General features: G+C 37.7%; 1 long non-coding RNA gene across 2 annotated transcripts; it reads left to right on the top strand.

Moving 5' to 3' along the window:
• The first annotated feature begins 116 nt into the window (after positions 1 to 116).
• On the top strand, positions 117 to 26,214 carry LOC144044284 (uncharacterized). 2 transcript variants are annotated; one of them, XR_013291223.1, is made up of 5 exons: positions 117 to 527; positions 5,889 to 6,018; positions 6,248 to 6,323; positions 10,282 to 10,490; positions 25,648 to 26,214. It is a non-coding gene; the product is annotated as an uncharacterized LOC144044284 (long non-coding RNA). The 2 variants fall into 2 exon arrangements; XR_013291222.1 differs by lacking the exon at positions 25,648 to 26,214 and having other exon boundaries at positions 120 to 527; positions 10,282 to 10,928.
• Positions 26,215 to 26,549: the final 335 nt, after the last annotated feature.

Genomic DNA, 26,549 nt, shown 5'->3' with positions numbered 1-26,549 from the left:
CAAAAACAACAAGAACACTCATAACAAAAAAAAACAACAACCCGCACAGAACCAAAACATGACAGTCTTTTGATTAATATTGTGTTTGTATAATATGAATTAAGGAACAAAATCCACCCGTTTTTATCCCTCAGCTGTTTTCTGAGTTTGGTCATGTGGCATTCGCAAGCTGCACCGTGATTGGTCGTTACCTAAGCATTGAGCAACTGTGATGTCCTTTTCAGTCAACAGCAAGTGGCAAAATGGCTGCCCCCTGACAGGGATAAAAAAAATTTGTTTTATTTCTTACATTTAAAAACATCTTTCTACCCCTTACCTCAAAATAGGTTTGTTGCTTTTCCCCCCAACCGCCACAGATGGCAACACAAAGTTAAAAATATGTAAAAAAAAAAAAAAAAAGAGGTAAAGTCAACCACGGTTAAGAACTTGAATAATTGAGATCTCGGTGTCTTAGAAAGCGAAAAAAACAAGCACAGCAGCAACATGGAGGAATGTGGACATTAACGACGATGACGCAACAGATTTGGGTAAGCAAGATTTTTTTTTTTTAAAGAATTGTTTGGCGTTGTATTATGCGTGTAAGATATGAACAGTGCCGCCGAGTAAGAGAGTGGAAATGTAAGCTAGAAAAGTTGAAGCAGCATTTGCTCAGAGCCCGTCTCCATGGAAACAAAAGTCCGATTTAAAGACTGGATTTGAAGATCACGAGAATTGGAACTGGTGTGTGGTCAGATCCAACCGTGCGACCGATAAATTTGGCCTTTGAAGAATGCAGCCTACGAAATTGGAGACAGACTTCAGTGTTCAAAAATCCTCCATCTAATCTAAAAAAAAGAAAAGTTCAGGTAAGGTGTATTTTCCCCCCTTTGTAATTATTAGCTAATTTTGTGCTAGCTAGCAAAATGCTAGTTAGCAGAAAACTAGCAATGGGAAAATGTTTTACAGTGATTTTTTTTCATACAAGAATTACTGTATTTATTTATACTATTATTTAGTATATTAGTGTACTGATTGTATTCAATATCTCACACTGATGGACTTTACATGCTGTGCTAATTTATGTTGTCTCTTTGGTGGCTATTGTTTTTTTTTTTCTTCTTACCTTCCTAGGCACAACAAACGCAAATTAGGTCTTAGCTAACTCATAACTAATTAAAATGGAGAGAAAAAAAAGATTGAGCTATATTATGCAATTTCCTTTGAAATGGTCACATTGTAGCAATCAATTATGTCACTGAAAAAACAGTCCAATTATACACGTAATATAGTTGTTAACATTTTGTATGATAGCTAACTTCTTGTGAGAGCGCCTTGCCATAATTAACGTGATAAACGGCAAATTGGACATGGATTCACGCCACGTTCAGCTGCGACACTCCAAAAGATGAATTAACAACACAAATGTTCCCTGTTAGAAAAGAAGACGTGATTCACTTCTCCGACGGATGACGCCCCGATTGTGGCGCATTTCATCACTGCAGAATATCAAAGTCATACATCACGTTCATGGTTCCCATTTGGCTTGTTGCTGTTTGTCCACCATCACTCATGACCGCCACTTTCCACATCATTAAAATACGTCGCCACCACGCTGGACGAGTCCCACATGTGGAATCGAGCGTCTCGGGTGCCTTTTCATCTGCAGCTTTAGAAGCCAATAATGAGGAACATAATGAATCAAGATGATCATAATGACGGGCGCGGAGGAGGGGGGGAGGGGGAACAATTGCCCAAGCCGTTTCTTGCTCTCTGCCTCATTTTCCCCCTCTTCTCACGTTCTCGTCTTTTACAAGAATCCGTGGTGTTCTGTGGCCCAGCGCGTGAATTAAAGCCCGGCGGTTCTGCTTTTAATAAGCGCAGATTATAGGAAATGGGCCCAAAGCTCAATAGAACATTTCCAGCTGGAAGTCCGGCCTGCGAGCTTTAACAAGGAGTCAGATTGAATGCAGATACGACATTACATGCTACTTTCCCCCCATTATGCTTTCATTACTCACGTTGGTGGCCGTGCTGCTTCTGTGCTCTTGTCTTTTTCTCACAATGTCGACTATATCCAACGCTTACAAAATATTCTGTATCCAACCAAAAGTCTCACAAAGCAAGCTAAGTTATCTATAATTTTACAGGAGTGTAGAATTGAACTTTGTTGTCGTGGTTGTTGAGATGGTTCTCTTTTCACATTAAAATGCTTTAAAAAAAAATGTTGCGCTAATCACGTTAGTGTGTCAATGGACATTTCCATTTAAAGTTAGCATGATGCTAATCACGGTTAGTTTGGAACCTACATATTGTTTAATATATTGTGTGTGATATTGTACAGTCAAACTGTTAATAAATGACAGTTTTACATGTTTACATTTTAGATGTAAAATATATTTAGCAATACAGTACACCGATATAGATTACAAGCATCTCCTCGATCGTTATTGTGGATAATGTTAGCTACATGTTAAGCTAAACAAGTCCTCCTACTCTCTAGTTTGGGCAAAATACATGACATTTGATTTTCCATCCTGCTCATCTGCAAAATTGTATGTATGTAAGTGTAATAGACCTTTTGTGATAAAGTTTGTTTTGATGATTGTTGATGAGTTGTTGCTTAAAAACGATGTTGGGCTAATCATGTTAGCTTATCAATGGTGATTTCCTTCTAAAGTTTTCACGATAGGCTCCTAATCGGGATTTTATTATTTATGTCTATGTATGTCTTGTTGTTTAGAAGTTATTGTTGTGTTAATTAACGACTGGCTTATATTGTGGAAAATGTTAGCAACTGTAAACTAAGCTAAGCTAAAACCTCCACCATACCTTCTACAGTCAAAAGGCAAATATATCGCGTTCAATTTTTTATTCTATCCATCTGTACACTCAAACTTAAGACTGTAAGGTCATAATTATGTAGACCTTTCACTCTAAAACACTTAAAAATTGCTGTGCTAATTACTTCGTTATGTCAATGGTGAAGTTAGCATGAAGCTAATCCATTTTGGGTCTAAACATGTTATGCTTTATGTTGATTTGACATTTTTGTACAATGAATGTTTAAAACATTTAGCTTTTGTGGATGCTTTTGTGGATTATGTTAGCTATATTTTCATCCTGTAGAATATTTTTATCAAATGTCAAACTTTTAACTATAGTCTCGTATGTCTGTAAATTGTACTTTAGGCGCTTTTTTCTTTTATTTCTTTGACTTTTGTCGCGTATCACTGTCTGTTCACATCACATTAAAAGCTCAGGTTTATGGAAAAGAACATCTTTGCAGACTTGTGGAAAAGGTCAGACGCTCAAGTCGTCAAGACCGTTTTTCATAATGTGAAGTGACTTATGATTATGAATCATTGCTGCTCAGCTCACGTGACTTGGAAATTGCCGTGCTGCAATAATCATTACTTCCTCACGCAACGAACCCTCCGAAGCCTTTCTTCAGTATCATTTTCCACTTCAGTGTGCATCTACGTTATTCCCTCTTGGTGATATGAGAATCTAAAAATAGACAGACCACTACCTGCTTGGGGAATTAGTGTCTTTGACAGCCGTCCCTAGAAAAAGAACATCACCCCCGCAGGCTGAGCAGAAATTAAAGTAAAATGGTGCTTGTGTAGCATCTGGTGTCCTTCCTGCGTGTTCACGTCTTCTTGTACAAAGCGCTTGGTACGGTCCCTCGCCTCGCACGCAATCGATCTTTTCAAGAACATTGTGTCTCTTCTGACTAATCCAAGTCTTTGTGTGTGACTTCCTGGTTTGTGGTGCATGTGTGCAGACAATACGCATTTCAAGCTTTTTACAATCACACCAACATGCTTGTAAAAGCTGATTAATGATACAAGCCGAGCAGGAACTCGCAATCGTGGGAGGGAACGAGTGCACCTGCCTGTCGGCGTCCAGGTGTTCTCGTGCAGGTGCCGATGCACTGCAGCCTGGCTCCAGCTGGTGGCAACAGAGCTGCTGATTTTGTTGGCCATCAGGTGCAGCAAAAACCTTCAGCACTCAATCAGTTCAAATGGAGTCTATTTAAGAGGCTGTGCGCAATATGATGTACCTCAAAGGCCAAAGCTATTAATGTGAATAACAAGTAGCTTTCAAAAGGTGCATAGAAATCTATACAATTATATCTTTTCATGGGTCAACACTCAACACTGAAGAAATGACACATTGACAGTGTCATTTCTTCAGTGTTGAGTTTCTTCAGTGTACAGCTCATATAAAAAATAAATTAAAAAAAGCATTTAACCGCTAAATCCAAGGCAACAAAAGTGAGTACAGTACACACTTAAGTGAAAATTGAGCACAGTTATTCATTTTCCCTCCCCGGGTGTCATGCGACTCAGTGTTACAGGGTCTCAGGTGTGACTAGGGAGCAGGTGTGTTCAATTTAGTATTACAACTTTCACACTCTCTTAGACGGAAGCAAATCCGGCTTCGTTCCTCAAAAAAATCTCGTACACACGGAAGTGTTTCAAGACTTGCGTGTGTCCAAAAGAAGACGCTGAGGACGTTTAACGGTTGTAATGTATATGCCAAGTCTGGAGTGGCGCTGTAGCGCAGCAACAAGGAATTAACGGAACGGGTAGAAGAATCAGTAAAGAAGATGAACACTTTTTTTTTTCTAACTTTATTGCAATTTACAGAACAAACATGGCTTTGCGTGTATCAAAACAACATGAAACACACGAACACAGGAGGAGTGACCATGGCGGGTGATTCAAGTACAACGCCGCTTGTTGAACGTGCGAATAAAGAAGCAAAAATATTTTGCTGCAAAAGTAAGCTAAAGAGGCGAGAATTGCTGCATACGTCATCAATGTGCGACAACGCGTCGCCATCAAGCTGCGACGATTACGTCATCACTGGAGGAGTATCCTGCTGAAGGTGTCCAGACGGACGCGTACGGGGCACGTTTTGAAATCTTTCCGCTCTGGAGCCCGGTTGGGTTTCAAGCTCCGAAAAAACGGCTTAAACGGTAAGAAACTTGTGAGGATAGATTGAAACTGGGTTTCGTGTGGGCGGGGCTTCATACTGGCCACAGAAGGAACAGAAGAACATGGCACTCCATGATTGAGTCACGATGGTCAATTTGGACATTTTCACTTAGGAGTGAACTCACTTTTGTTGCCATTGGTTTAGCTATTAAAAGTTGTATTTTGAGGGAAACAATAAAATTACACTCTTTATAAGCTATACACGGACTACTTATATAAATCTGATGCATTGTTATTATTATTATTATTACTTTTCATTGTGTCAGTATCTATCTATCTATCTATCTATCTATCATCTATCATCTATCGTCAGCTAGCAAGCTAATATCATTTGCTAGCAAGCAATCATCCTCTTTATCTATCGTTAGCTAGCAAGATAATATTTTTATCTATCTATCTATCTATCTATCTATCTATCTATCTATCTATCTATCTATCTATCTATCTATCTATCTATCTATCTATCTATCTATCTATCGTCAGCTAGCAAGCTAATATCCTTTGCTGGCAAGCAATCATCATCTTTATCATTAGCTAGCAAGATAATATTTTTTCTATCCATCTATCTATCTATCTATCTAGTATAGTTTTCTTCCCCTTTGTTTTGGCTCGGTGGGTAAAATACTGCAATTTCTGGACAAAACGTGTCAAAGATGAGAATCAGTCATGCGGAAAGATGTTTGCAATGAGGAAGAAAGAGGCCTTGAGGTTGCGATAGATGTGAAAAGTGGACAAATGAAGCGGTGGCGGTGGTGTGTAACCGAGCGTGGCGCCGATGTTGGGACGCGGCGAGGCGGACGGCACCAGACGGGCCCAGAGCTTGTTATTCAGTCAAGTCCAAAGCAGACCGAGCTAATCCACCCGAGCGGCCCTCTCATTTATGCCATGTCCGTTGCTATCCTTCAGGAGACGCGTTGCCTCATCATCCCGCCCCTCCACCATCTTGTCTAGCGGACTTCATTGCCTGGGAATATGGCGGCACACGGCCTCAATCGTTGATGAATGTTTCAATTTAAGAAAGCCAAAGGGGGAAAAGGTTAGTGACTAACTGCTGCTCTGGCTATTATCTTTGGAGCCCTTTTCTATTTAATTAAGTTGGATCGGGGTTGAGGAAAGTTCTTAAGTCTCTGGATGGCTGCAATACGTCCTTATTTTTGATGAGTAACACACACAAGAAATGACCTCACTTATCACTCAGCAGTACTTTGGCGGATTCATTATTTATTTTTGATTTAATAACGGCTATTTCTGGCTTTTTGCTGCAGCGAGCCAGCTGGCGACGGAGGTGCAGAGGAAGCGAGTGGCGCAGATTTGAGTGGCAGGTGCTGATCTATGCAGTCTGTAAGTAAAGCTATTCATTTTGAATGGAGCCTGCCTCAAGCTGTTATGGTGGACATTCATACAACATGCATTATATGGTACATTACTGTTAGGGATGTTTGATACCACTTTTTTTACCACAAGTATTCAACTTTTGAGTAGTCACAGATACTAATACCAAGTACTGATACCACTAGTACTCAGAGGTGGCAAATCCAGGTCCAGAATTTTTGTTGGTTTTAGTTTGGCTTTAGCCTCAGGTGCTAGATAGCTAGCTCCCTAGTTAGCTCCCACGGTGCTCGTTTACCTGCTAGGGAGTTAGCTCAGTGACCTAGTGGTAGAGTGTCCGCCCTGCGACTGGGAGGTCGTGGGTTCAGTCCCCAAAGACTATAAAAATGGGACCCATTTGCCTCCCTGCTTGACACTCAGCATTAAGGGTTGGAATTGGGGGGTTAGATCACCAAATGATTGGCTCCTGCTGCTGCTCACCGCTCCCTCAGGGGATGGGTCAAATGCTTGGAAAGAATTTCCCCCCACTTAGGTGAGTGTGACAATCAGTGGTACTTGAACTTTAAGCTAGCTAGCTAGCACCCATGGTGTTCATTTACCTGCTAGGGAGCTACCTAGCTAGCTTGCTAGCACCCTGCTAGGGTGGCTTTAGCCTCAGGTGCTAGCTAGCTAGCACCCATTTACCTGCCAGGGAGCTCGCTAGCACCTTGCTAGGGAGCTGGCTAGCTAGCTTCCTAGCAGGTAAACAAGCACCATGGGTGCTAGCTAGCTAAAGCCAAATTATGGCAGGATTTTTACTAGCTAGCTAGCACCCATTTACCTGCTAGGGAGCTCGCTAGCACCCTGCTAGGGAGCTGGCTAGCTAGCTTCCTAGCAGGTAAACGAGCACCATGGATGCTAGCTAGCTAAAGCCAAATTGTGGCAGGATTTTTACTTACCGGACCTGGATTTGCCACCTCTGCTCGTACTTTTTATACATAAATTCTCCCATGATGATGACGATGTTATTTGGAGAGCTAAGAATTTTTTGAGGTGGTACTAAAAATTGAGAAGCACCATCTTCAGCATGTCCACATTTAAGAGTGGACAAACACAACCCTCCGTCACTCCCAGCCTTGTCCTGAAGCAGGACCTGCTGAGGTATTTAGTCAAACAGCTGTGGCATGTTTCAACCTGCAAGCCGCACTGGCATTCAGGAATGTCTGTCGGGCTTTTCTGCTTCGCCGTTGCTCCCCACCCGCTTGTCAGTCTATCATTACGGCAGAATGCATGCAAACGCACGCGTGAAAACAAGTATACAGAAAGCCCTCATCTGAATATTCCGAGCTGACTTTAAATGACGTGGATGTATTGAAAGAAGGAAAGTGTCTGTGGCCGCATGAATAATGAATGAGAGCGGATTGCTGTGTCAACATTCGTTCGCTGTATTCCGGAGCGCATCATGGAAATGATGCTTCTTGGCACACAAACGCTCCATCAAGGCGCTAACAGGCAGAAGCAATTGGGATGACGATCACACCTGCAAGCCTGTAGCTGCTCCAGCGCCATTGATCAATGAGACTGGGAGAGGAAAAGGAGACGCGCCTTGTTGCGTCTCACCAAAGTGATTGGAATCAATGTGAAGGGAGATACGCGGCTCAAAATGAACACTATTAAAGTCTCGCCCCGCATGACAGCTGATCTTTTTTTTTTAGAAGTTGAAGCAAAGTTTTACCCAGAAGCCCTGAAACCTTTCAGAAACACTTTTTACGACCCCTCAAACTCACTGTTGCGTGCAATTCTCTGTTTAGAACACGGGAATTTTGAAGCACTGCTTGCTGAATTCTCATTTAAACAGCAGAATGAAAAATTCATCCTCATCATTAAAAATAAATAAATAAAAGAGTAGCAACTATCGCATTACCATACAACATATTGTTAGTAGTGGTGGTGTTAAATGTTTTAGATCAACAATTCATGTTTGGTTCATTGCCAGCCAACATGAAAATGTTTACAGTATGTAAAAATGTGTATTGAATTAAGTGCTTTCCAAAACAGCAGCAGTTTGAATCAAACTAAACCAACAACAATAAATTGCCCACTTCTGACACTCTTCTGATCGTAAATTGAAGAATAGCGTCACTCTCATTCCCCTCCGAACAACAGATTCATGAACCTGTTAAGTTATTTTGGGGCTTAATTTCTAAATACATAAAACATGTTTGAAGAAAAGTGCCGAAAACATGCAAAGACTAAGAACAATTTAGTGAATTGTCGAGTCATAGCGTTGAAGGGTAACTGTTCATACTTGCTAGCCCACAAGCTAATGAGCAACCAGGCTGATGAGCTAGGGAGCTAGCAAGCTCGCTCGACTGCGGCAGGGTTTCTAAGTTAGCACCTCGCTCTGTGTTTTTGTGAGTCGGTCACTACACACAAGAAAACCTTTCAAGGAAAGTTAACTGTTTATATTGGGTAGCCTGCGAGCTAAAGAGCTGATGAGCTAGCAAGCTAATAAGCTCTCTCGACTGCGGCGGGGTTGTCTTAGTACCTGGCTCTGTTTTTGTATGTGGGTATACCCGCTTAAGAGACCCTGAAAGGAAACGGTTTATTAAACACAGCAGCACATGTTTTTCAGCCTGAAGATGACAATATACACTTCAGCACACACTGTATAAACAAACGTATTTGATTGACAGGTGAAAATCGGCTTCAGCTGACTTAATAAAGAGTGTGAATGGTTGTTTGTCTATAAAAAAACATCTGAAACCAAATTTTGAAAAATGCAATATATCTTTGTCTTGGTGAACCAGCCAGGAATTCTCGGCGCTAGCATTCATGAATATATTTATGTGTATATGTACATCATGCTCCATAGTTCTCTGTTTATCAGCCTTTCCAGCACCATTTGTAATTAAACTATATTTATGAGAACATAGGGGCCTGCTAAAGTACATATTAAATTCACATTTAAAGCATCAATAGATTGAGTATTTGGACCTCGGCTTAAAAAAAAAGACGCTGCTATGACTCTGATTACCAAGGCAACAACAGATTAACCGTAACAACTAGGGGTGTGCCCAAAAAAAACGATTCTCATAAGAATCGCAACTCTCATTTAGTACGCTTCAGAATCGATTTTAAATGTCCCAAAATCGATTTTATTTAAATTATTTTATACTGTCTTGCCTTTGTCTGTGTGTGCCTTTATTTGAAACGCTGTTCATGTTGTACCCAATTTGGCCACTGAGGGGCAGTGTGGTTCCACACGGTCTAATACACTGTTAAAGTGTAACCGCATTAGAGAGTAGAAGGAAAAAGTCACGATCAAATTATTCCAATAAAAGTTTTTTTTTTTGCAGTGTGGAGCCGTTCTTTTGAGTGATAAAAGTGCTGCGAGTAGCGCGCTAATTAGCATTAGGGAGTCAGACTGGAGTAGCTCATTACAATTCCTTACACATCTATAGATTGAAGCACAAATTATTGTCAATCAAATCATTTTGAATCAAAAATCGTTCTTAATCGAAAATAGATTCTGAATCGAATCGCAGACCCAAAAATCGGAATCGAATCATGAGACATTCAAAGATTCCCACCCCCTAGTAACAACAACCAATTTTTTTAATAATCTTTTTTTTTTTTTTGTAATTCATTCGCTGCCATTGACGGCTATAAACGTTGAAAATTCATTTTTTCCACTTTTGTTAACAAGAGTATGAAAACCTAGAATTTTTTTTCATTGTACATTTAGAACAGATATAAAATGTGCGATTAATCCTGAGTTAACAAGTGAAGTCATACGATTAATTACAATTAAAAATTGTATTTGCCTGTCGCCCCTAATTTTTTATAATAAAAAAAAAAAAAGAATTTATGGCAGTGAATGAGTTAAGGCCAAAGTCTCCGCATAGAGTCGAATGAAAGACAAGTGTCCACATTGGTGTGTGATGCGATACGCTTGTGCAAATAGCTCATTGTCACTCTATTTGTGCAGGCACATCCCGCAGTCGTCACAGCTCCCGGTGTGCGTCTCTGGAGATTGAGTGACACGCGCTGCTTTTAAGAGGATTGTGTTGTGTGAAGCCGGGGAGGAGATGGACCGTGGCGCTAATCTATTCTGACACCGCCATGCTGGTGGAACCGCGAGTCATTCAAGTAAAGCAAACGGCACCGCAGAGGGGTGGCGAAGCTCCACGCCGCCAGGTATGATCCATAGTGTCAAAAGCCTTTGTTTGGGGAAAAAACAAACAACAACAACAACAAAAAACAAGTGTAATTGCACCTCCAGGGGTACGCACACCACAATTTAGGAATCTCTGTTGTAGACCACTTGACTCGCACCTGAATCTAAAATCCTCATCTTACCAGGACATATTAGACAATTTCCTGTTTTGAACAGCAGGTTGCACCAGATAATACAGAAAGACTGGAAGAGTCACAGAAAGGCATAGAAGTGGAGGTACATGGAAACGTATTTGTCAAGTCATGGTTCAAACACCTATTGTAAATTTTGCCATTACGTTTTTTGTTAGAGGTTAGAAAGTTTGGCTGACCACTGAACAGTAAAGAAATAAAAGTAGGTTTCTAAAATGACTTTTAAAAGGCCGAACTGTGAAATGATTAATAATAATAAAAGTTATTGTAAAAAAGTTTCTAATGTGCATTTAAAAGCCACTCAGGACTGTTTTCACTTCTGTTGGCAGCTTATTTTGTTTGCGTGCAGCATAACAGCTAAATGCTGCTTCACCATATTTGCTTTGAACGCTGGGCTCCACTAATTGACCCGAGTCTGCAGACCTCAGAGCCCTACTAGGTTTTTATTCAATCAGCATTTCTTCAATGCAGTGTATTAGGCAGAGAAATTTCTTTAGTCAAGCAATAAACCAGACGCGTCGCTGTCGACCATCGTTTATAAATATCTCAGATAGAAGGCCATAAAGTAGGGAAGCGAGTAACTGTCAAAGTGAAGTAAACATTTTTGACTGGCAAATAAGTTGGAGTGCATTTGCAAATAGATTTGAATGTATTTTCTAGTACATTTGAATGTAGTTGCGGGCTAAATGCTAACACATTTAGCAGCATTTTTACCCCAAAATGCCCATGGTGTAAAAAGCAATTGGTTGACATCCGTTTCAAAATTTTGTAAGTAAATATTATTTTTATCGTAATTTTTATGATTTATTATTATGTCTGCAGTGGATGATTTCCATTCGGCAAAAAAAATGCTACGTTTTTACCATTTAGCCTCCAAGTTTAAACGTATTTGCAAGTACTTTCAAATGCAATTGTAGGTTAAATACTACAATTTATTTGTTTTTTTAGCATTTAGCCTACCAGCTTAAATTTATTTGTGCTAGTGCTGTCAAAGTTAAAGCGTTAACTGATTAATTAATCACCAAAAATTATCGCATTACTATTAATTTTGACTGCAGATGATCCTTTAGCGTGACAGCGGATGGCTACGTTTAAGGTAGCACAGGTTGTGTTTTAGCGATAAACATAATTACATGCATTAAATTCTAAATGTTTGCATATCACATTTAGAATATTTGTTCATGTCAAAATATATATATATTTTTTTCATTTTGAATTATGCAAGTAATTAACTGATTAGAAAAAGAGGAGGATGAGCGTCCTCATAACATTGAATGTCAAAAGAACGAACACATAACCAGTGCTCTTCAAATTTGGTTGGTAAAAATAAAAACGTCTTTTTTTTTTATAAAGCGATTAATCGTGATTAATCAAAAGTCTAAGATGGGATTGTTATGATTAAAAAATGGAATTGTTTGACAGCTTTAATTTGTATGCGAATTGTGAATACGTTTGAAAATATTTGAAAACACATTTAAATATTATTTATATATATATATATATATATATATATATATATATATATATATATATATATATATATATATATATATATATATATATATATATATATATAAAAGTACTTTCGAACATAAAGGCTAAATGCTACAATAACTCATGACGGGGGAGAAAAAAAGCTAAGATTTTAGCATTTAGCCTACAACTTTAAATGTATTTTTAAGTACATTGGAATGTGCTTACAAAATACGATTGAATTTATTTGCTAGTCAAACATGTTTACTTCACATTGGCAGTTACACGCTTTTCGTAATAAAAAATCAAATGTAGCATCTGTATTAAAGAAGGAGGCACCCAGCCTAACAAACGGCGGCTAAAATATCGACTGTCAGCCCCCAAATCCTTTTCCCGGGGTCATCATAATCGTGCACTTGCTCGCCCTGGGCCTCCGCTGCGCTTTGCACGCCGCTGCGTGTCTAAAAGCTTTGTCTCATAATGCTTTGATGTCATTTTCCTTAGGGTGCGACCGTCCGTCCCTGCCGTCCTGTAAGTCATTTTTATTGGCCGATGGGGCAGTTATAATTAAGCTCTATGAATTCTGCGCAGCAATATGTGGCATTGAAGTTTTCTCGCCCTCCCAACTAACAAAGAAACCTTGAAAAGAAAAACCTTCGTGGAGGTATTAAAGTCATTATTCTCCGGGGATGCGCCGCACTTAAAAAAAATGTTGAAATTAATTTTCCACTTGACGATCTCAGGAATGTTGTCATATTTCTTCACCCTTTTAAGCCTTCAGCGTTGTCTCGAAACGTTAAAGTAAAACAGATGAGACTCCACTCCTGCGAGGCACCTGTGGCTGCAGTCGAACCCACGCGCACACACGCACACACGCACGAGCACAGAGGCAGCAAGTCCGGCCATGTCAGCTGCGGGATTCTTGTCATCTCAAGGCAATTCTAATCACCGGCAGCGAGGAGACGAAAGTGTGCGCGAGGGGTGCGGGTGGTAAATGTTACGGTTGAGTGTGATTGTATTTTTTTCAAATTTGCAAACGTCTTCGAGCCTCAAAAAAAGGCAGAGGAAATGTCTTGGTTGGGGCAAAAGTAATGGGACACACCCAAAAGTGTCGACACTGCCAGTCGAGTATTGTTTTTGTTTTTGTTTTTTGGCAAATGTTGATCACGTTTTCAAAATGGTTGTCTTTGTGTGGTCGTGGGACATGATGGATTCACCAAAGGATCTGCAATGGATGTGGATTCGAAATTCAGTTTTGGTAGCAATGTCATATGGGAACGCTTTTGTGCTAATCCAAATCAGGATTATTTGGTGTTGGTGCTTATAAATGCCATTCTAGTTGCCTCCACCAAGGAGCTATTGTGGTTTTAACACACACAAAAAAAACAACTTTGTTTTCCTAACCCATACAATGTAGATTTCGGATTATTTTGTTTGCAATACTCATTTAGCTAATTTCAGCAGTAAAAAGTTTTTGTTCAGAATTCATGTGATAACTTCATTATTATTTTTTATGTTCATTTAGTACCCATAAAAACAAAATTTTCCACATGATGTCGACTGAAGATGACATCACCTGTGCTGAGGAAATAGTAACGACCAATCACGGCTCACCTGTTTCCTGGATTTGGTCAACAAACTGAACCATGATTGGTCGTTACCTGCTTCCTCGGCACAGGTGATGTCATCTTCAGTCGACAGCAAGTGGAAAAATATCTTTAATGGTATTAATTATTCATGAGAAATAATGACATTATCACATTAATTATAGACAAACTATCTTCTTACTGTTGAAAATGACTCAATGAGTCAAGTATCCCTTTAAACGATATCTAGGAGACTTGGATAAACTTACAGATGATTTAACTCATTCAAACCCAAAAACGTGAAAACCCGTTTTTTTATATTTTGTCCTTCACTCCCAAAATTGTATTTATACGTTTTTTTTTTAAATATTTTTTTTTATAAAAAAATGTTTTCTTTGATGCAGCTTCTGACATGAAGAGGTGGCTTTAAGCAATGGTAGTTATTACAAAAAAAAACGGCCAGCAGGTGGCAGCAGAGTATAAGAGATCAGCCAGGGCCATCTTGCAACAAGCTCCTTTTCCCAGTTTTCAACTTGTTTGTGAATGATGGTGAAACTTAGCTATATTTTAATGCTAATTGCTGCAAAACAGCAACAAATAGAAATATACAGCTTCTACGTTTTGTATAGCAATAGAACAGAAAATGGCTGGGAGTGAATGAGTTAATGGACAAATCGGATTAAAAATAAAATGTTTAAAATTCCATCATTTTATTCAAAAACAGGACACAAGCAACAATTAATTATGAATCAGTTCCTGGTTTGGTCTGTAACTTCATCATGTCAGAAATGATTTTCTTTTCAAAACACAGGTAATCTGTCCACTTTCATGTACTAATGAGAAGCTGAATGAACAATTTAAAATTAAAAATGGTATGTATATGACTCATTGATTATCAAAAATAATTATCAATTAATTTAATAATCAATTAGTTGTTGATTAATCAATTTTTTACTGCCCCTCTCATGGCCACTGAATTTAAACACAAACCTATCTGCCTAGTTTGCTTCGAGACACTACCAGCTATCAAAAGACTTCAACAAAAGCCGCCACTGCAACACAAACGTACACAAACAGCATTGAACCGTTGACAGTTCGTTTGAAGCGCATGAGGAGTTACTAAATTTGTGTTCTCCACAAGCATGGATATTTAAACCTTTAAGAATCGATTCGATGCCGATTTTTGGGTCTGCGATTCAATTCAGATTAAGAACGATTTTTGATTCAGTATGATTTGATTGACAATGATTTTTGCTCCAATCTATAGATGTGCAAGGAATCGTAATGATCTACTCCAGTCTGACTCGCTAATGCTAATTAGCGCGCTACTCGCGGCACTTTTATTGCTCAAAAGATCGTTTCCACACTGCAAAAAAACAACTTTTATTGGAATAACTTGATCGTGACTTTTTCCTTCTACTCTCTAATGTGGCCACAAATTAACAGTGTATTAGACCGCGTGGAACCACACTGCCCCTCAGTGGCCAAACCGGGTACAACATGAACAGCGCTCCAAATAAAGGCACACACAGACAAAGGCAAGACGGTATAAATAATTTAAATAAAATCGATTTGGGGACATTTAAAATCGATTCTGAATCGTACTAAATGAGAATCGCGATTCTTATGACAATCGATTTTTGGGGCACACCCCCACTTGAGAGTGTAAATAAATAATACTATTATATTACGATTATATGCTACTATTATAAATCAGCCGGGAGCGCAGGGGGTTGCTTCAGTGAAAATGGCTGGGAGTGAATGAGTTCATATTGTTGCGAGAAGAAACAGCAACCCTTTCAGCAAAAGCAGCTTACACAATGTGTGTTCAAATAACTCGATTTTATTTTATTTATTTAGAATACTTCTGTGAGGCTTTCTCTTTTATACATGAGCACGTAAGTCACGCTCCGTTATCTCAACTATCTCCATGTTGCTACCATTGTTTTGCTCTTATCCCCGGAAGATGATCTAGTCTGACTTCATCATCCTCTGAGGTAATCAAACAGGAACTATCCTCCCCCACCATAAACATCGTCTTGTCAGTTATTAGTCGGTATTAGGGAAGTCGCATACGATATGTGGGACTTATGTTTTGCACATCTGCTAAACTTGAGATGTGTCACGGTTTGTGTTTTGTTTGGTTTAGTTGTCAGCTGTCCCTTTGTCAATCTCTCGTCAAGGTTTATCACGTCCACCTGTGCTTGTCATCCTGGTCCCTTCTGTCAGCCAATCAGCTCGCCTGTCCCGAGTGTGTTTGAATTTTGTTTTGGATTTTGTTGATTTGATGTTTTTTGGGACTTTTCAAGTACCTGGTTTATCTTTTGGTTTTGTTCAATTAAATAACCTCTGCCTCCTTGCCCAGCTAACCCGTATTTGGGTCCTCAGCCCCCAATTAAAAGGAAGACAGTTTTCACGTCATCAGAAAGCGGGCGTCAACTGTAAATATATTGTTTGTTTTCGGTTCTCACAAGACCTATTGCGTAGTGCAATGCATTTTATTAATGAACTTATAAGGACGTTAATCATTCTTATATGTGTGTTTGTGTTACCAGTAGCTGAATGTGTCACGTTTAACATATTTATAGTTAATTTATATTGCACTATGTTTGTAAAATTTTCTATTTTTAAAAAAACATGACTTTAGATTTTATGTAAAATAGTGACATCCAGGTCAATACTTGCATTGTTGACCTAAGCATTGCTTTGTCAAAATTAGGATTTGCTTTGAATGACAGATCCATAACTTTACCAACAAATTTCATTGAATGGTTATTTTAAAAGGGAAATCAACCTTAAACATTTCTTGACAATAATGTTATATGTGACCTCACCAGTCCAAACATGACATTCTGATTAAAATTACATTTGTGGAATATGAATGAAGTGGCAAAATCCATCTCATCCAATCTATTTGCCACTTGTCGGCTAAAGATGACATCATAGTTGCTCAGGGCCAATCACAGCTCAGCTGTTTTCTGAAGCGGAGCTGTGATTGGTTGTTAGTTGAGACCTGAGCAAATGTGATGTCATTTGGTATTGATAAAAACTGCTAGGTTTTGCTTCATAACTCATATTCCACAACGCAATGTTAACCAGAATAAGGTATTTAGACTAATGGGTAGGGATGGGAATAGATTTTTACCGATTACGCTTTTGTTTTGGATTCAGACTGGTGCGTAACTGTTGTGACCAGAGTGTTGCTTTTAAGCCATGGTTCGTTATGTACGTCTTTGCACGTTTTGCAACCTTGAATGAACCCTGATGAAAAAAACAACAACACAACACTCACAGGCCGCGGCGTTTACCTTCACAAGCCGGCGCCGTTTAGTGAGATTTGGACTTTAACATTCACAGTTACTAGCTTGCATTGCTAATGTGGCTAATTGGTAATGTTTAGTCTTCGACAAAATATCAAATTGCTAATTGCCCTGTTGTTAGCTTTTCTTGGAAGATGGCAACGAACTTTTGAGCTTGGCGCCACGTTTGTTGCTCGGCACGCACGGAAATGTTGCGCGAAACGATGCCAAGGAATTGAAAGACTGGGAGGCGGTTCTCAACAAGAACTGGTTTTCCATTCCCATCCCTACTAATGGGGGTGTTTAGAATATATTGTTGTCAAGAATTTTTTGGGGGGTTGACTACCTTTAACTCATTCACTGCCATAAATTCATTTAACTATTTCTATTAGTTTAACATTTTTGAAAACCTAGAATTTTTTTTATTGTACACTTAGAACAGATATCAAATTTATAATAATCATATAATAATAAATAATCGTGAGTTAACTAGTAAAGTCATGCAATTAATTACAATTAGACCTTTTAATGGCCTGCCGCCCCTAATTTTTAAAATTTTAATTTTTTTTTTCATCTTTTCTTTAAAAAAAACAAAAATTCTAGTAAAGTCATGCAATTAATTACAATTAAACCTTTTAATCGCCTGCCGCCCCTAATTTTTAAATTTTTTTAATTTTTTTTTAATCTTTTCTTTAAAAAACAAAAAAACTAGTAAAGTCATGCAATTAATTACAATTAAACCTTTTAATCGCCTGCCGCCACTAATTTTTTATATATATATATATATTTTTTAATATTTTCTTAAAAAAAAAAACTAGCGAAGTCATCCGATTAATTACAATTACAAATTTTAATCGCCTGACACCCTTAATTTTTAATAATCTTTTTTTTTTAAATCTTTTCTTTAAAAAAAGAAAAACTAGTGAAGTCATGCGATTAATTACAATTAAAAAATATAATCGCCTGACACCCCCTAATTTTTAATAATCTTTTTTTCTTTTCTTTTTTCTTTAAAAAAATTAATAAAAGATTCGCATTATCTAGACACTAGTTAGTCATGATTAATCACAAATTTTTCATCTGTTCTAAATGTACAATACCTTTTTTCCTAGGTAACAAAAGTGGAAAAAAATTTTGTGAATTTTTGACGTCTATAGCCGTCAATGGCAATGAATGAGTTAAGCATGAAACTGTGAATGTTACATAAAGGTAAAAAAAATGGCTATTTGGTCGATTATTCGGGCTGATGTTTGAAGGGCCATAATCGGCCAATTAATCAGCCACGCCCTAATTTTAAACTACTCGTTATCGGATACACTTTCAAGATTCCCCTATGTTACCTCAAAGACCAACAGGTGCATGTTCCTTCTAACCGGTGCGGCGGTAACACAGACATATGACTCTTTTACTGTTTTTAGATTTCCCCAGCAAAGACCTACAGACCAAAATGATAGCATTTTCTGGTTTTAAAAATATATATTTTTTGCCACAGTCTGTCATGTACTTATAACGTAATTTCACACTTGATGGGTGAGCAGGTGCTTCAGAAATCCAATAAGCAACCCCAAAAAAAAGTCACTTTTCCCACAATGTCGCCATTTTACCTAATTTCGCTGTGAACCAAGCATGAATGTTCATGAGCAAATTTAGGCCTGCACACCGACAATGGCCTGGAATGTCTGATTGCTGTTATGAGGCACCACTTGCCACATCAGCCTGTTTGAAAAGCACCACAGCAATCCTGTAATTTGATGAGTCTCTGGGAATTTCCAACAACCGTCCCCGTCGTGTCCTCCCATGACGGCTCGAACCCGGCGTCACGTCTGCCGCGGCTGCACCTGCCACAGGCAAGCGCCTCGGCCTCACAAAGGCACAATTGAATGCCGGAGCAGGTCCCGGCCTGCTCCTCCAAACACCACCGTCTTCCATCACATCCTTTTTCTTACTCAGCCTTGCTGATTGTCTTGGAGACTCTAAAATAAAAACGTCTCGTTGAGCTTCTTTGATAATACAACAACGACCCCCCCCCACCCCCTTTGTCGTATTAGCATATCCAATTTGCGAGAAATGAGACTTTTGTGTATTGACATTTCCAAACAATATCCGCACCTGACATGTCAGATTTCCATAGCAACAAAAATGAAGCGAGCGGAGCGCCGGTGAGTCAGCGGGCGCAAAGTCACAACACGAACGCGTGATAACCCTCTGCATGCCCAAACTGATGTTATTTGGAATTCCTTCGCCTTTATCTCGATCCTCCTCCACGTCTGCTGGTCATGACATCATCACTTTTGTCTTTTCGAAGCACCTCCTCCTCCCAACTCACCAGGTAGCTAAGCAGTTGTCAACAGAGGAGGCGTGTGTGGTGATAATTGTCTGCGCTGATCAGAAGGCAGTCGGTCGTGTCTTGGTATTGTTTTGTTCAAGGAGGCGGAATTTAAATGCTTCGTCCACAAATGGGTCATTTCAAACATATCTTTAAAAATAATCCATCCCTCCATTTTTCCAACTATTTATTCCACACAATATCATATTGCTTTTTTGTTCATTGCTGTATGTACTCTTTAACATTCACAGCAGTTTCATGCTTAACTCATTCACAGCCATTGACGGCTATAGACATCAAAAATTCATTTGAACTATTTCTATTAGTTGAACATTTTTTTCCACTTTTGTTAATAAGAGTATGAAAACCTAGAAAAAATGTATTGTACATTTAGAACAGATATAAAAAAATTGTGATTAATCGTGAGTTAACTAGTGAAGTCATGCAAAACTTAAATTTTTTCTTCTTAAAGAAAAAAAGAAAAGGAAAAAAGATTATTAAAAATTAGGGGTGTCCGGCGATTAAATTTTTTAATTGCAATTAATCGCATGACTTCACTAGTTTTTTTTTTTTTAAGAAATTATTTAAAAAAATAATAATAATAATTTGGGGCGGCAGGCGATTAAAAGGTTTAATTGTAATTAATTGCATTACTTTACTAGTTTTTTTTTTTTTTAAGAAATTATAGATAAAAAAAATTGTGGCGGCAGGCGATTAACAGGTTTAATTATAATTAATCGCATGACTTCACTAGTTTTTCTTTTTTTTAAAAGAAAAGGTTAAAAATGAAAAGATTATTAAAAATTAGGGGTGTCCGGCGATTAAATTTTTTAATTGTAATTAATTGCATGACTTCACTAGTTTTTTTTTTTTTAAGAAAATATATTTTTTTAAATAATAATAATTTGGGGCGGCAGGCGATTAAAAGGTTTAATTGTAATTAATCGCATGACTTCACTAGTTGTTTGTATTTTAAAGAAAAGATAAAAAAAAAATTATAATAATTTGGGGCGGCAGGCGATTAAAAGGTTTAATTGTAATTAATCGCATGAATTCACTAGTTAACTCACGATTATTCACAAATTTTATATCTGTTCTAAGTGTACAAAAAAATTCTAGGTTTTCAAAAATGTTAACCTAATAGAAATAGTTAAATGAATTTATGGCAATGAATTATGTATGTTGTATAGAGTTCCAGTTGCTGGAGAATATGCCAACTGACCTTGGTGAGACCCGGGGTACATACATGCACCCTGGACTGGCAGCCAGCCAGTCACACAATATTTATAGGGCTGTTTAATAATTTCTTTTTTCAGACCGATACCATTACGAGTACTTGAAAGAAAGACCAATATTTCCCAATACAGCGTTTTCCCTTAAAATCACATGAAATGAACGGCAATTTTCTATTCTTCTAATTTCTATTTTCTTAACGGCCACACGAGGTGTCACGAGTACTAATACCTTGAAATAAGGCCAAGAACCGGTATTTGTCCATCCCTAATAATTTTATTTCTATTTATTAATTAAATTGGATTGTATTTTTTTGGTTTAGTTAAATATGTGCTGCAGTGTGTTTGTAGCAACATAAACAATAATATTGTATTTAGAAATATTTATTTCCATTTATTTGTAATTATTTAAAGAACTATAAATGATTTACACTTATGTTTTACATTAACATTGCTGATATTATTTTTGTCATTTTTAACTCATTCACTACAATTGACATGCATTTTTTTTTAAAACGGGGCTAGAAAATGTGATGATGCTCCACTGTAAATGTCAATCTTGGAAACAACTTGATTGATGCATAACCACCAGTACATGACAACATTGCCCCATTTTTAGGAATTTTTGACCAATTGAAAGAGTTTTAAATGGCTTGCTCTCTTTCATGATGCAAATTTAATGGTTGAACAAACAAAGTGAAAAGTGATTTCAGAGGTTCATGGTTTTGGCCCGACGACAGCGTTATACTAGTAACGCAATTATTATAATTATTACATTAGTTAGTTACATTAGTACTCATATAGAAAATAATAATAATTACACATGTTTGTGGTATTTTTTTAAATTTATAATTACATTGAATGTATTTAAAAAACAATTTTTGCATTTTCATTTTAAATATTTTTTTATCATTAATTAATTTTGGGGGGGATTAACTCAATCACTGCCATTCACGGCTACAGACGTCAAAAATTCATTTGAACTATTTCTATATTTTTCATATTTTTCCCACTTTTGTTAACAAGCGTATGAAAACCTAGAAAAAAATGTATTGTACATTTAGAACAGATATCAAATTTGTGATTAATCTTGTGTTTAACTAATTAAGTAATTGAACAAAAAAGAAAATATTATTAAAAAATTAGAGGCGTGAGACGATTTTTTATTGTAATTAATCGCAAGGCTTCAATAGTTAACTCATGACTAATCACAGTTTATATCTGTTCTAAATGTACAATACATTTTTTTTTCTAGGTTTTCATACTCTTGTTAACAAAAGTGGAAGAAAGTGTGAAACTAAACAGATATAAAATGTGATTAGTCATGAGTTAACTATTGAAGTCATGCGATTAATTACAATTAAAAAATGTAATCGTCTGACGCCTCTATTTTTTTAATATTTTCTTTTTTGTTTAATTACTTAGTTATTTAAACTCAAGATTAATCACACATTTTATATCTGTTGCACAATATAAAAAAAAATCTATATTTTCACACTTTTGTTAACAAAAGTTGAAAAAAATGTAAAACTAATAGTTCAAATGAATTTTGGACGTCTATAGCCGTCAATGGCAGTCAATGAGTTAAGAGAGCACATTCTCTCCTTACCATTTTATTTAATGAATAGTAATTATTAATGATAAGAAGAATGAAAACATTAAAAATAAACGGAATAACCAGATGGACACGGAATCACATTTGGTTATGAGTGGCTGGAACCAAATCCGTAACCGCTGCCAGTTACAATTTACCGAATACTGAATCCACCCGAATGGGTCAATAATTGCACTTTTGCTGAAAAACACGTCATAAAAAAAAAAATAAAAAAAAATAAAATAAATAATAATTAAAAAAAATAATAATAATTTTAAATAAAAAATAAAAAATTGGTGCTGTCCAAAATGCTTTACCAAGCCTAAAATTTACAATTATTTTACGAGAATTTCAGTCAACTTCTACTATCTATTGCTTTCTTGTGTTGTCTACCCCCAACCCCACCGCATCGATTTGTGTTGAGTGTAGGGTGTACACCTGCGTCTGCAGAACAAGTGTATCACAGTCTGCACGCTCTGCCCGGACTTGTCGGGCCCTCTGGCCTGGAATGTGCCGATGAGACAATCAGGTGCAGCAGGCGCGTGGCGGCTTGCCGCAGGCGCAGATAAGCTGCTACCAAAGCGGACCTAAGACGCGCCGTCCTCCCCCATCGACACCCCTCAAAAATCGACACCCCCTCCCCCCCCGCTCACGACATGACCTCGTCCGTGAAGAAGAGACGTGTGAGTTTTAAGGGCAGAATGGCGACTGGTTTGTAAACAGGTGTGATGTCGACGTGCAGCCTTGACGGTGTGACTCAGCGGCAAGGGTGGAGCACGCTGTGATTTTTTTTTTTTCTTTAGCCTGAGGGGGAGAAAAAATCATTTCTGCCAAGAAAAAGGTCACGAGCAATGTTCCGGCATCGCAGGAAATGCATGGACGCACATAATCTCATCTATCAGTTTTTGCGATTGAAGGGATACTGTTTGGCGGCCATGTTTGGTCAGCTGTGTTACGAGGGAGATGGGGACAAATGTCAAGAAAATGCTTATCTGTTTCTGGGTTAGCATGTAGCCACCCGAGTGACATCTTCTTCACGTTCTGTTTGAGTTTATAGGTGACACGATGGAAAGGTGTTAGCGCTTCTGTCTCAGTTCTGAGGTCAGGGGTTCGAATGTTCACAAACATGCTTCATAGGTTAATTGAAGACTCGACATCAGGGATGGGCAACTTAAATGCTTCCAAATATGTGCTCCAGAGATCCACTATCTTAACGCAACAACAAAGGCTTTGTGAGCAAACAATAAAATAACCACATAATGTATTTTTTTTTTCTCCAGTGCAAAGTCTCACATAAAAATTGCCATTCAAGGACGGCACATTAAGTGCAAGAACTCGTTTTGTACATTTCCCCCCAAAATCAACTCACTCTAATTGTTCTTATTATTGAGATGCTGTTTGTCCTGCATATCATTACGCCAAAAAATGATTAGGCCTATTCACGTTGTAGCTACGATTCAGGGGTTACGATTCGATTATTGATCCATTTTTAATTTATGTATATTAATGCAGTTTTTTTTTTTTTACACTTCTCATTTCTCTTCATCTCACTAAGTATTGATCACTTGGTGCAATGGATAGAATGTAGGAGCCATATTTGACATTTTAAGATGAATGTTTTTATTTATCTAAAGGAAAAAATGTTTTATAAAGAAAATGAGGATAAAAATTATTCTAATGATCGTTTCTTTCTTTCTTTCCTTTTTTTTAAAGAAAGAAAAATACCTCAAACTGCAATTTAAGGCACATAATCCTTTTGCATGGAGAGTTACAAACCAGCAAAAAAAAAAAAAAGAGGCAAAGAAAGCCACAGTTGTCGTGACTACCGGTACTTTAAAAGCAGACAGCTGTGCGCTCACTGCTAGCAGCTAGCAACTAACCGCTAACACCGGAGACCAATCACACAATGACGGCGTACTAAACTAGATCTTTCTTAGCACCCTAAATGATCAATTGATATGATTTGGGGATGGCGACGTGTTGATGCTGGCATGTAATGGCAATGAAAAACTACGATACGGCAAGCCGAAATGTGTAGAAGGCAAGTCAAGCTTGCCGTCAAGCCGGTCACGCCACCAAGTCACAAATTAGTCACAGGTCACACAAAATGCTTCCATACACGCTACTTACATGATCGATAAGGTTTTTGTCTTTGCCATCACGGTGAATGTGGACTGATCTTGTTGCCGTCACGTGAACGTGCTTTTCGATTAAAAGCAGCTTTTTGGATCTCACGGCGAGGTTGGCATTATCAACGTTTGTTTTCGACGGTACAGCGCTTCTGAGTTCCGCAATATTTTGAACCTTCTGCATACTTTTATCAACATATTTTAATAATCGGAATGTTGTAACACTACAGTCGACCTCTGCATAGTTGCATTTTTTTCTTCAAATTTTGGATTTTTATTTAATTATTTACATTTTAATTATTATTATTTTTTACATTTTCCCTGGGATTTTCTTCCAATTTTACCCCATTATTTTTTTTTAAACATTATATTAAATGTATAAGTTCATCAGAGTTTTTGGAATAATTATTTAGGTTTGTAAATATATATATATATATATATATATATATATATATATATATATATATATATATATATATATATATATATATATATATAAATATATATATATATATATATATATAAATATATACATACACATATATAAATATATATATTATTTTTTTTAAATCCCAAAAATAAAAAAAATGATAAAAAGCACTTTCCACAAAAAACAGGGCTTGCCTCTAGTATCAGCCTGCTTCCTTTATAAAGATAAAACAAACAATTTGAAAAAACAATTTAAGAAAAAAAATCTTTGTTTACATGATTTTAGGAATTGGAATAGCAGCTCGTGGGTTATAAAGATTGGTTGAATGACACTGCATGCAACACAGATTTGAAGCAGTTTTCAGAAACAGTGTTGATACAACTCAATATTAGTTCAGTGGTATTTTTGAAACGCCAATATGTCACATTCTTCATTTTCCGGAGCGGAATCAAATTTTTTTTCATTTGCTCTCTTTTTTTTAAACACACTGCTATTATTCTGAACACTTTCTCTGAGTATAAGTCAAAAGTTGTCTGAGTAAGTACATTTTTAGTTCCAAGCATTGTTTTCTCGTAAAAAAAAAGTGATCATTTAGCTACTTCCTGTGTGTAAATAACAGTGCTGCATTGTTGTTTTTATTGGCTGGCTCGCAGTAAGTGATCCCCAAAACTCATGAAATGATTCATTTCTGCAAACAGTCCCCCCCCCCCCGTAAGTTAAACAACATAAATACGGCTCGCAACGTCTTTATACGACTCCGTTGCATCGTAGCCCCTCGCTAGCTGTAAATTCAAACAAACCATTGGATAACAACAGGTCTATTTTATTTTCCTTGCGTGATTTCCCGCCTTGAGGGAGCTATTATTTACCGCCCAAAGCCCAAGCAAAGGCAGAATGTGTGTGTTTTTGTTGTCTAGGCTTTCCTTGGTGGCGCTGAACAAAGTGTTCCAGTGTGCAGTGGGAGTAGCGATTGCAGACATGGTGTCTGTACAGGGAGTTCCTGTCCCTGGCCCAAACCCGCAGACCCTCAGCGGAGAAGGACAAGGTCAAACGCGGCCTCCGCTTTCACTTCGCAACTTGTCGTCCTTTACGTTTGACAGCTTTTTTTCATTAATTTTTTTCAAATTGCGCTCCATTCCAACCTGCATCTTGTCAAGTGCAATAACTGCCGGCTAATTAGAAGCAAACAAACACAAGCAGGAGATGTGGAAGACGTAGAAAAGGAAGGGCTTGTGTCATCGCTCGCTAGATCGTTATTTATTTAATTCCCTGCTGAATTTGTGAGTTTGCACACTTATAAAAAAAAAAAAAATGAAGACAATCTCGAAACGTGATGTTTCCAACTTCATGCTTGACTGTGGGGATGGCGTTCGTTCTTTGGGTCATACTCACATTTGTTTTCCCCTCCATGCGTTAATGCCAAACAAGTCAGCATTGGTTTCATCTTGACCGCATCACTTTCTCATTTTGACGTTCACTGGCAAACTTCAGCCATATTTTATTTATTTTTTCTGGAGAGCTCAGTATTGTTCATTCGCTAATTTTACAGATTTGACATGCCATCATCATTGCTCTCTTTTTTTATTTATTTATTTTTATTTATTTTTTTAAATATTTTTTTTGTATGTGGGTGAGTATGTGTATGTGCGTGTGTGCCTGCGTGTGTATGTGTATTCATTAGTTCACCTAAAACCTATTAAAAAATCCCATACCGTTCACCTAAACCGAACACTTCCAGCCAGAGTCGTGAGGCCGTCAGGAGACCCGAGGAAGGACCAAAGAAAAGAAAGGAAAGTGAAATCCAGCACTTCAGCCATCT

Source organism: Vanacampus margaritifer, chromosome 2 (assembly GCF_051991255.1).
Source record: "Vanacampus margaritifer isolate UIUO_Vmar chromosome 2, RoL_Vmar_1.0, whole genome shotgun sequence".
Classification (NCBI taxonomy): domain Eukaryota; kingdom Metazoa; phylum Chordata; class Actinopteri; order Syngnathiformes; family Syngnathidae; genus Vanacampus; species Vanacampus margaritifer.
This window is presented reverse-complemented; position numbering and strand designations above follow the sequence as displayed.